Genomic DNA, 12,977 nt, shown 5'->3' on the forward strand with positions numbered 1-12,977 from the left:
TAATATAGGCATGTAAAGTATAAAAAAAAAAAAAAAAAAGGCTACTGGGACACTTTTCTTTACACAGTTCAGTGACATGTAGGGATGGGTACCTTTCACATTTGAACCGATACCGGTACCGGTACCTGTGAATCGATACCGGTACCCAACGGTACCTTTTTTCGGTACTTTAAAAAAAAATAAAAAAAAATATTTTTTATTAATTTTTTTTTCTCCTTTTTTTTTTTTTTTTACTTTTTTTTCTTTCATGTCAACGTTCACACGCACAATATATGCTTACCTAGGATTTGACTTGATTCAACAACAAAGCAGTCGGAGCAATGACAAGCCGAAAACTGTCGACATTTAATTTACCTACCTCAGTCGTAAAAAAAAAATCCAAACTTCAAATAACTACAATTTCGACAGTTTTCGGCTTGTCATTGCTCCGACTGCTTTGTTGTTGAATCAAGTCAAATCCTAGGTAAGCATATATTGTGCGTGTGAACGTTGACATGAAAAGAAAAAAGTAAAAAAAAAAAAAAAAAAATTAATAAAAAATATTTTTTTTTATTTTTTTTTTATTTTTTTTTCGGTTTCTCACTTGATTCGATACTCGGTAGTACCGACGTGTTTCGGTTCGGTACCTCAAAAGTACCGAATTCGGTACCCATCCCTAGTGACATGTCTTGTTTATTTTGGCTATAAGATGATGTGATGTCTTTAGAAAGCTAAGAAAATCCTTGTTTCAATAGTATATGAAACTCAAAATAATAACTTTATTTGTATAGCACTTTTTCATACATGTCCTTTGATATTAATGTTTCACATTTTGTTTATCATTTTGGAAATAAATTCTATTTGAATAAATGATATTTTTGAAAGCTAACCTCACCTTTTAATTGCCAAATAATAACATACACTCTTACCAGGGGTCAAAACAATGCCATTTACTGCTTTTTATATAGAAATAAAATGTATATTATGCATAATTGAGTTTGGAATTTTGGCCCGGCCATCCTAAATATTTTCAGTTGCTCATTCGGCCCCGCGGGAAAAATAATTGCCCACCCCTGCTCTAGACGGTATTTTCGTATGAATGTGTGAATGAAAAAGTAAAACGTTCCTACATCCTGAACGATAGATAATCGATGTTGAATGGGCCATAGTAATGTTAATTTAGCAATTTAGCAATACAATTAAAAAAGTTATAGCCCTGCAAAGAAGGTGAACATCTCCATAGACTTACAGTACTGGCAGAGAATGGTATAAGATGATCAAAGTGGTGGCAGGGAATGTGTTAATGACATTGACGGATTGTGAATTGTGATTGACTGAAATTATATTTATTTGGAAAAATAAATATACCGGTAGTCTCTTTATTTGAAGAGTCAAAACTCAAAACTGTTCTCTTGGCTTTGTTTTGTTCATAGTAGTAACGCTCATGTCATGATAAATCTGGTTAGGTCAAAACTAAAGGAATATACATAAATAAAAAAAAAAAATACAATAAATATATATATATTATCGGTATCGGTATCGACCTTGAGGAGCAGAAAGTTATTGGTATCGATATCTGGGTCAAAAAATCAATATCGTGGACCCCTAGGCCCCGAGGCCTGCTTGCCTCAACGACTACCGCCCTGTAGCTCTCACCTCCATAGCCATGAAGTGCTTTGAGAAGCTAGTAAAGGGCTACATCTGCTCCTCCCTCCCCATCAACATGGACCCCCTGCAATTTGCATACCGCCCCAACAGGTCCACGGAGGACGCCATAGCCCATGTGCTGCACACAGCAGCATCACACCTGGACAAGAGGCAGGGGAACTATGTGAGAATGCTATTCATCGACTACAGCTCGGCATTCAATACCATAGTCCCCTCCATACTCATAGCCAAGCTCAGGGACCTGGGCTTGAACTATGACCTCTGCCAGTGGGTCTTGGACTTCCTGACTGGCAGACCCCAGGTGGTGAGAGCAGGCAACTGCACCTCCTCATCCATCACCCTCAACATAGGGGCCCCCCAGGGCTGTGTTCTGAGTCCCCTCCTCTACTCCCTGTACACACACGACTGTGTGGCTCAGCGGAGTAGCAATACAATCATCAAATTTGCTGACGACACAGTGGTGGTGGGCCTGATCTCTGCCAACGACGAGAGGGCCTACCTGGAAGAGGTCAAGGTCCTGGCGGGATGGTGCCAGGAAAACAGCCTCTCCCTGAACGTCAGCAAAACAAAGGAGATGATTGTGGACTTCAGGAGGTCGGGGGTCAAGGACTACAGCCCCCTCAGCATCGACGGGGCACCGGTTGAGAGAGTCAACAGCTTCAAGTACCTCGGAGCCTACATATCCGAGGACTTGACATGGACCACACACATTGACAGTGTTGTGAAGAAGGCACGACAACGCCTCTACTTCCTCAGGCGCCTAAGGAAGTTCCAAGTCAGTCAGAAGATCCTTAAGAACTTCTACTCATGTACAATAGAGAGCATCTTGACTGGCAACATCACCTCCTGGTTTGGGAATAGCACTGCACAAGACCGAAGCAGACTACAAAGAGTGACACGTTCAGCCGAACGCACAATTGGAGGGGGGCTCCCCACCCTCCAGAACATTTACAACAAGCGTTGCAAGGGCAAGGCTAAGAGAATCATTAAAGACTCCAGTCACCCGAACAACTGCCTCTTTGAACTGCTGCGGTCAGGCAAGCGATACCGGAGTCTCAAGGCGAGCACAGAAAGACTCAGAAGAAGCTTCTATCCCCAGGCCATCAGGCTGCTAAACGAACAATGAATGAACACTACACAACAACAACCACCAAACGCACATAGCACACACATCCACACGCACACACTCACTTTAAACAGACACACTGTAGCACCCACTCCACACACCTTATAGCACACACCCACTTTAAACAAACACACTGTAGCACCCACTCCCCACACTTTATATTTATTGATGAAGGATTGCACTACAACTCGTACACCTTACTGTAAATTGTACCTAAATTGTACCTCATCCCATTTCTGCTTTGCACTATATAGTACTGTACATTAGTACACTGCATAGTATTGTATATTATATGGTAACTCAGAACATTGTACATATGTCTATACCGAACACTGTGACCTCATTTTCTTCTTCTAAATTACATGCTATACTATGTTATTTGATACTATCTTGTCTAGCACAGTCTCTGGAGCGTAACAGTAAGAAGCATTTTGTATGAAAGTATTCTGTACTTCTGTATGACAACTATTAAAGAAACTTGAAACTTGAAACCTATATGTAACGTAACGTTAGCTAAACAACAGCGCCAAGCTTACAGCTTTTATATAGACATATACTCAATGTGGCAGTGTGTGTCACAATCTTACTTAGCTAGTCAGTCTGCAAAAACACGACACTCTGTGCTAACATGAGCCGTCTGTAGCCTAGCCAGCCAAGTTCCAACTAGCTTTCACATTAATGGCATTATGCAGTACATCATCTAAAATAAAGTTTCACACATACACACGCTCCTCTCACACACAGCAAACAAAAGACCTAGAAGTCTGTCTGATCTGTCAACCTCCTCTCCTCTCCCCCTACAGCTGTTCCAAGTCACCCTCCTGGACCAAGTTACATCCCCATCAGCCGCGGTGCTGGGGGCAGATGCTGCTACTTATTTTCTTTCTTTGTTTACATTTAAACACGTTAATTTGCATTATTTAATTAATTAATTTTGTTATGATTGATTGTTGTATTATATTTATGTTATTCAAATACATTTTGATTTAAGCAAGTTGCTTAAGATCCAAATTCAAATGTTTCATGAGTAATTATTTTAATTTGCTATGGGATCATGTTATGTTAACACATTCCCCGCCAATCACGCTGTACAACGTTATTGCCGGCCATGCGTTGTCTGCCAGACCACGCTGTACAGCGTTATTGATATCAATATTAAATTTTTCACCATGGCATTCATAATTCATATATACACCTCCGGCGCTGCAGCTGGACCCTACGGCTCAATACAACGATGGCTCAATACCGCCGCCTGGTGGATGGTCGGGCTAGTTACACTGGTAAACAGGATATGGCTGCTGTGCGTCGATTAAATTCATCCGGCCGTCAGATATTGTCGCAAGGCTCCCGACAGACACTATGTACATAATGGATCGCTTTATAAACGTAATAATCTATATGATTTCGGCGTTTATTGCGACATACAAACCGGAAATGGACCTAGGCGATCGATGTCCTATACCTGGGATCTTTCACCGCCAGTCTCATTAACGCACGGTAAGAGGACGCTGACGCCATTTTCACCCCAATTGTTTATTCATTTCACTGCAAACCGATCCGATCAATATGTCACCCATACTACATAAAGCATTTACTGACGATCACGGAATTATAAACGACCCCCCCCCCCCCTTTCATCCGCGCATGATGACGCATAACGTATAGGATCATATAGAGTTGAATTTTTTAATATAGCGTGTATCGGGAATAAACGGCAATTGATCATCTATATATGCGTTTATGCCTATAACTCACGTTCTATGAATTACTGCAGAAAACAATAAAAACACTTATATTCTAGAAGGTATTTTTGTAGGAAGCTATGAATGAAAAAGTATAACGTTCCTACATCCTGAACGATAGATAATCGATGTTGAATGGGCCATAGTAATGTCAATTTAGCAATACAATTTAAAAAGTTATAGCCCTGCAAAGAAGGTGAACATCTCCATAGGCTTAGAGTGGTGGCAGACTGGCTATATTGATGGATATAACCAGTGGCAGGGAATGTGTTAAGGCAGAGGGACTGGACAACAGGGTGACATTCACAGGTGTGCAGACTTGAGCATGAGAGGTAAAACATGCACTGGAGCCCGGAAAAGGAGCCGCACCCACAGGAAACAGAGATGGAGGGTGTGACAAAAATGATCGTTAGATTAGTCGACTAATCGAAAAAATAAATCGACAGATTAGTTGACCAAAATAATCGTTAGTTGCAGCCCTAAAGTGAAACCTATGATCAGAATAGTCACTTGTGTAGAATTTCTAACCTCTTGTGAATTAAATAGTAAAATTAAACTATCCCTACCCACCTTCAAAACCGCTCTAAAAGGGAGGCTGCAATTCGAAACTGGCCCCCGTAAATGTCCGAACATCCTCCCTCCCACCCACCCCCTCCTAATGTACATTTCCCTCCCACTTGTATGTATATATTTACTGTTTAACAGTACTGTATATTTGCATATCTCGTATGTCACAAATGTAACAGTACTGTATTCTGTATGTTATGTATGTCATAAATGTCATGATTAGATTAGATGATTAGATTAGATTTTTATATCTGTATACCTGTATGTTGTGTATGTCATAAATGTCATTATGAATTGAAAATGGGGGATCCTGATGTAAATAAGACGAAAGTCTTTCTCTGGTCTGCATCCCCTTAACACAATGGGGACCAGCCACGAGTTTATACGGGTTTCGAATCCATGCGCTGTGGACCAGAGGCACGTATATAGCCGTGGCATTTTTTTATTTTTTATCCACTTTTTCTCCAATTTTTCTATATTTTCTCCCATCCCAATTTCGTATCATCCAATTCAACCCTCCCCTGTCACGAACGCTGTTTCTTGCCTCCCACAAGCCGGCTGCAATGTGGACTAAGTCATACATAGCACAAGTCCCCTCCGGTACTTGAGGTAACAGCAGTCGCATCTTTTCACCTGCGCAGCTCGATCTCTCAGTGTCGAGGAGTAACGCGTGGGAGGCTCACGCTGCCCCCGACACTTCCTGATTCTACTGCGCAGGCGCACCAACCGACTTGTAGGAGTCGCTTGTTCACAACGTTCGATCCCCACCCTTCAGTTTTCCCTCCCCGTAATACGGCCAATGTGTACTACTGCGGACGTGCCGTGGCATTTGTTATTGCTGTTATTCCATTTTAATAACCGGCTCAAGGTCGCCGACCGGCTCTGCAGATCTACCCTCGTCTGTGAAATCGAGAACATGCGCCATCGCTCCACTGCAGTATGCCCTGTGGGCGAATGGAAAACTTTTTCATTTTTTTTCAGTTTCAGTTTCATTGTAGCCGGATCCTGAACCAACACAATGTACTGTGGATTACGTTTCGAATCGCAGATTTCACCATGGAATAATGGGATTTATCATCAGCCAATGGACATATCGATCTACCAGATGCCGATCGATAACGGGGAAATTCTGGGGGGTATCTTACGGGCTCACGGTAAGACATTTTTCACCTAAACAGTGATAGTAAAAACTCAGGGCTGGTTTAGGTTGTTGACACTGAAACCTGCAGACATCCTAATCCTGTTAGCACAGTAAAGACAAACACCATGTGAACACAGTATTCAGGTTGGTTGACCATCCCTGGCAGCTCAGGCCCTGTCCACACGCGGGGTGTTATGTAACCGAGCCTTAATGTGCACGGTTGCACTGTTGGCCCACACACAACCGGGGTTTTGGAACACTGCAACCGTGGTCTTTGAAAACCGGAGTCCAGGGTGAAGTTTTGCGTGCATCCCGGTTGCAGTGGTTGCGTGTGGGCATAGAAACCAAGGTTATTTCCAGTGTTTACAGCAGAGCTGTAGATGGCAACCCCATCATTCATTTAGTTGGGTCAAGAATCAAAATTCTGTGACCATTCTCTGGCTAAGATGTTTTGATGATTGATTTGACTTCTATGGACCTTTTATAAAATATTTAGCCCCCGTGTCCCTCCCAAAAATCCCGACATTTTTTGTCAGATGGCCAAATCCAAAATACCTGCTGATGCCATCTTGAAAAATTAACTTTTGATCCAGAGCACCTAGAATCATGTATGAATACACTTTTTTGTGTAAGTCAACCATGACGATTCCAATTCTGACATCAGTTTGACTCTATGACATCAATTTGACCCAGAAATCCAAGATGGCCACCATCTAGTAGAGCGAAAATGTAACTTTTAATGTCAAAACCAATTTTACCATGGTACTGCTGTACTTTAAACAAACTACCTTCATAAGGATCTCAGCAAAATAATTGATGAATGTACAGTATGATAAGATAACTAATTATACTTCAAAATACGCTCTCTTAAATAGCTGTAACTTGAACAGATTAACAATGAAACCACTTATCTTTTTGGATTTTTTTTTATTTATTTTTTTTTACTTTATAGCATTTTCAGCTTTTTCTGGCCATGCAGGACCGATAGAGGGAGAGAGGGAGAACGGGAGGAGAGGTAGGGAAGACATGCAGCAAATGGTCGCCGGGACTGGGAAAGGAACCCGGGATGACCGTTTCGCGACTCAGCACGCTATGTGGTGTCCTACTGGAGCGTCCCAACAATGAAACCACTTTAAACATGTCATGATCAGTCCGAATCAGAGCATTCTGCCTCACTAGATTCTGAATCATCAGATTCCAATGAATCACCACCCCTCCTCCCCCATACATCATCTCCCTTCTCATCATCAACCTCCTCACTCTCCTCTTCCTCACTTTCTTCAGCTGGCCCTGGTGCAGGTAGATGTGTTGGGAGAGCAGGTCGTGTGTGGCGGACAGGGCGACAGCGACCACCCACCAGCTCCCAGCCATGTCCGAGTGGAGAAGGGTGTCGCTTCAGGGAGGGGTGGCGCACTAGATATGCCAAGTAGTTGGCACGGAGGCAGTGTTGGCGTAGGCTATCTGCATCTGGAGGGAGATGGATGAATGATTTGTTCTTCATTCTCTTCCACTTTGTGGCACAGGCCTCAGCCATGGTGCTACTCCTCTTGTCGCCATAAATAACATGTCGTGTGAACTCGAACAGCTCCTCTAGCACCTCCTCCTCAAGGCTATCTCCACACCGCGAGAGCAGCCGTCGTGCCATAGGCCTCTTTGCCACCCGTCATACACAGACGACTTACCCTTGCCATAGAAGCCTGAATTGGCATCACAGCCTGTAATACAGTGTAGCTGCACAATACAATCTGACATCTCCTCAGTAACCAGGCCACGGCAGAAGACCGTGTCCTGCTTTCTCTTGATAGAGAGCATACCGGGCAGCTGTTGAGAGATGACCGCTGCCGTGACATAGGCATCGGTGTCGGCTGCATCAATGACCACAGGGCCACTGTAGCCTGACTCACGTAGAACTGTGTAAGCAGAGAAGAGGATGGTGTCAGCCTCAGACTGGTCAAAGCTGTAGTTCTGCATTGGTTGCTGGGTTGACAAGTTGGTGCAGTGGGAGCCAACAGAGTAGACGATCTCTGTATCTACACCCTGTGCAACAAGGTCAGTCAGATAGCTGCATATTACTTTTTGTAGCCGCTCCTTGTTGCTGACGCTACACAGCAGTGTTTTGAACTATCTGGCAGAGGGGAAGGGGTCGCCCAGCTTCATGTAGGTGTTGGGGACATGTACCTTACCTTGTACCCGCAGATCTCGCTCATCATCTTTAGTCGAGTATGCTGCGTCATACGGGTCATTTACACAGAAAATACGGTCAGCATCACCATGGCGGGCAAGGATGATGGATGATACCTTGTGGACATAGTCCAACCACTTGTATGGGGTGCCATCTTGTGTCTGCCGATCTTCTGCTGATGGGGTTGCCATCCTCCAGATCATGCCCATGTCGACAAGCGCGGTGTAGGGTTCTTGCAGATCTACAGATTGGAGAGAGCTTCTGAATGAGCTTGCTCTTCTGTGTCCTCCTATATGTGCCATTGGAGTTGAATAAGGCCACACATTCCTCGACAACACGATGTTCCAGCAACTCTGAGAAATTCACAAGTTGACTGACCTCAACCAGGTCGATCACTGCCTTGAGAGCACTCCGCTCCATCTCAGCAGCTCTTGCTTTGAGTTCCTCCCCGGGCTTCTCCATGCAGGGCTGCTTGGCAAATGTCAAGCGTTTGCTCAGAGGGACAGGTGCATGGAGGGAGGTTCTTACTGAACACTCGGTCTCGCAAGAAGCTGGTCAACTTCTCCTCTCCCACAGCATAAGCTGAGTTGAAGTCCGCGATGAGTTCATCAGAGGCAGGCATGGCTGACTGTAGGGTGCGGAGGGTGGGTGAGGCTGGATCAAATGGGAAGGAATCAAACTCATGCATGCATGCGACCAGGTCCTGCACGCGCTGCTCATCTTCTCTCATCCTTTTCGGACCACATTTTATGTGCTTCCTCTTGGCTTTTTGTGTGGCCAGGGCATTGTGAGCCACCCGGATCTTGGCCAAATTGTTCACATTTCTGGAGTGCACCAGCAGCTGCTTCTCATTCTGGAGGATGGAGAGCCAGCCAGACTTCATTTTGCTGCCCTTGTTCATTGTACACTCGATCCACATGTCCCAGGCCATGTTGGAGTAGGGGTTGCCTGTGATGGACTGAGTGAAGTCAGTATGAAGGAAGGTGACCTGATCAGCAGGGAGAGCCGTCAGCATTGCCCAGAAGTCAGGCAGCCACCTTCCATACCTATTGTTGTCGTACACTACCATCCATGGCAGAATGGCACGCAGAGAGCTGACATACTCATCCCAGTTGCAGATATGTACTGCATGCACATTCTGCATGAGTGCATCTGTCATAGACAGGAAGTCCCTCCAGTAGTCCGCCATGTCACTGGCCTCCACCTGGGTGAATAAATTGGTGATGAGGCTCTCGAGATCAGTATCATCCTCCAGTGCCGCATGTGCAGCTGCACAGGGTTCTTGGGAGAGACTCGTATCTCTCAGAATCTCAAGGTTCTCCCTTGTCTCATCAGCCAGGTTGGGCATGAGCCTCCCCTTTACCAGCTGACTCATGAGTGCCTCATAGATGAGCCTCAAGCAACGCAGCCGCCTCTTGTAATGCTTGCCTTTCAATGCACGGTCGACGGAGCCCTCTGCAATAACTCCTCCTGCCACAAGTACATTTCCTAGCTCACTCCCCTTGTAGCGCTTGTAGATAGCGCTCATCATCACACACTGTGTATGGAAGGGACCAAGAAAGGGTACAATGTCATGGTACTTGTTTGGGTTCTCGGCCTTGAGCAGAGTGATGAGGACGTACACAGGATGATCTCCCACTAAGAAGGCGAAGGGCATGTGCTTAGTGGCGATGATGGTAGACAGCTTCTCCATGATGTCATTCACAACTGACTTGTTGGGCGGTTTATTGTAAGATGTATGAAAATAAGCCTTGCTCTTCCTCTGCTCCATATTCAAGCCAGCGTGAAACCCATTGTATGAAGGGATAGTCTGCTCAACTGCAGCAAGATGATCACCATTTGTATCTGCACGAGCAAGGGCATGAATAATACTCCGCTTGCGCTGAGGCTCTGTACTTAATGAGAACATAGTGGGCTTAGGACGGATGGGATGCTCACCACGCTTGATGGTCCTATACGGCATAACTGCCTGCATCTCAGTCAGTGCCTGCGACACAATCTTGGCATCTTTTATGCACGCATGCTCAACCTGGATGTTTGCCTCATAGTCCTGTACATGACATTCTAGACGTTGCAGAAACATCCAGTTACAGCGGTGTGCAGTACCCCCTCCTGTCAAGGTGTCATTGAGAAAGTCGTCATTGTCAATGATACTGATGCTTGGTTCTCCCTCAGCGATCCCGCCAGGACACACCGAACACCGCTCACGGTCATGCATGGTCCAGCACATTCTGGTAGCTTATCCCCATGCCCAGCTTGTAGTAAGAGTCAACAAGCTCCTTGTTTCGAGTCATCCCATGAAGGGTGACAGTGGCATTGATGGCGGTAGTGGTGAGTCGCTTTATGACGTACTGTGTTATGAGAGAGGTGAGAGAGTGTGTGCTTGGAGTCAGATCTACCCCCTTCTTCCCCCGCAAAGCAGATAGCAGCTGCACCATGAGAGGCGAAAGCTCTTCCTCCTCTTCTAGCTCCTCGACCCTCGGTGGCCAAGGGACAAGTTTGACTGACTTCATGTCATCCCTGAGACGGTCAGTCACATTACGTACCAGTTGCTCACTGCTGACACAGATGGAGGAGAGTGCTGCTTCGACATATGAACCACCCCCAGACGTGTCATAGACTAGATCGCTATGGCTCCTCTGAGGGAGGGAGTGGAAGCCAATCTTGCTCTCAAACTCCCGGGTCAGGAGGTCTTTGATGTAAGATGACTTGACCCCTGGATGTTGGGAATCCATATAGAGAAATTATAGAGCTGTAGTCTCGGAGGAGACTCTGCAGTGATCTCAGCTCATGTTCCTCAAAGATAACTGTTCTGATGTGGTCAAAGAAGATAGTCTGAGCCTCACGGAGAGTGACATTGTGCATGTGTGGGAGTTTGTCATCTTATTTTCTGGTAATTACGCACATATTTCAACCAGCATTTGAGGTGATACAGTATCTGATTTCAAGTGCATAGGGCTGATCAGCTGTATAATCAATCAGACAGTTGATTCTATCTCGCATTCTCTGGTCTTCCAGGGCCACCGTGTGGCTCTTGAAAGCTGCCCATGCGTGATCGTACGAAATCAGTACTAGCTTTGATTCTGGGTGCTTGGACGACTCTGTCTTACAGCACCAGACACATTTGGTTTTATCATGCATCAGCCCAAGACTCGATCTCAGCCGCTTGGCAGCTGGGGAACAAACATCAGACATAGACGAAGACTCACATTGGCTTTCATCAACCTCTCGTCTTTTCTGTCTTTTCTTGGCCTGTTCCAGTTTCTTGGCATTCCATAAGGTCAACCTACATGTATTATGGATACATTGTCCGACGGGACCTTTATCCCAAGCCACAGTTGCATGGACGTTTTTCCGAACGTGTCAAGACCGCTCCATAACAGTGCCTTATTCTTTATATTTTCCCACCTCTCAATTGAAGTAATGGAATCGGTGGCTTCATCACAAAGCCTGCCACACTGAAGGATACATGTAGTCTGATGGGTTATGCACTGTCTATTTGTCCCTGTGAGTAGAGTGATTTCTTCCATTTTCAAGCTGTTATGCATCTACACTGTGCATCTATGCAACTACTCTTCCTTTCAAACTCTAACCTTACTCCGACATAGAACCCTGGAAATACCCAGCATGCATTTAAATGTTGTGGGTAACTCTGGGTCAAATTTGGGTCAGTCAAGATTCATCTTTGATCTTTAGACACCCTACCCCCACCTCTTTCCTCCACGGGAACACTTAACTTTTTGCAACATACACCTGTTCTCCCAATCCCTCTGGCACCCCTCCCCCACAAGAACTCAACCTCTCTCACAGAATATGGACACTCATATTATTCTTGAACGTAAACACGCACATGCACGCACACACACACACATGCACGCACGCACGTACGCACACACGCACCACACTCTCGCAGTCTGTTGAAGAAGGCCTGGATGAGCAAGGTCAACGGGAGTTCTTCATGTCAAGGAATGGCGAGATGGCGTGGTCCAAGATACCTTTTGAAACAGAAGGCTGAGCACAAGCTCAGAACATCATCAAAATAACTCCTGAAAGAAACAGCTTTCAAACACAACACAAGGGTTAACAAACCCCAAACACAGGGCTACAATGACTATATTAGCTAACTAGTTGTTGTTGCTAGCTAGCTAGCTAGCTATTGGGAAAGTTGTTAGTCTGAAGCCCTGCCCAAACACCAAATCTTACCTTCCCATTCAAAAGTTACATTTTCGCTCTACTGTCTCCATCTACATTTTTGCTCTACTGGATGGTGGCCATTAGGGATGCCCCGATCGATCGGCCACCGATCGTTATCGGCCGATAATCAGTATAAATATGCGATCGGTGATCGGTGATAATGCTTTATTTTCGCCGATCGTCAAAACCGCTCTCATTCGCTGAGTTCTGTCTCAGACACCGGGAGCTGCACTCACTCCCACACAGTGGTGCAGTGTCTGCTCCCTCGTCTGCTCCCTCCAGCCCCTCCCGCGCGCATGTAAACACGGGTCTAGTGACTCTAGTCTAGTGGGACGGGAGGACGGCGTCTCCCCGAGTTAACGTTAACTACCATTACAA

At 45.3% G+C, this 12,977-nt stretch overlaps 1 protein-coding gene across 1 annotated transcript in view; it reads right to left on the bottom strand.

Annotated features, from left to right (window-relative positions):
• chaf1a (chromatin assembly factor 1, subunit A (p150)) overlaps window positions 1-12,977 on the bottom strand; it is a 57,212-nt gene that overhangs the window by 23,459 nt on the left and 20,776 nt on the right. The gene's annotated exons all lie outside the window — the stretch shown is intronic.

Source organism: Notolepis coatsorum (genome assembly GCF_963971535.1).
Source record: "Notolepis coatsorum genome assembly, chromosome: 2".
Taxonomy (NCBI): Eukaryota; Metazoa; Chordata; class Actinopteri; order Aulopiformes; family Paralepididae; genus Notolepis; species Notolepis coatsorum.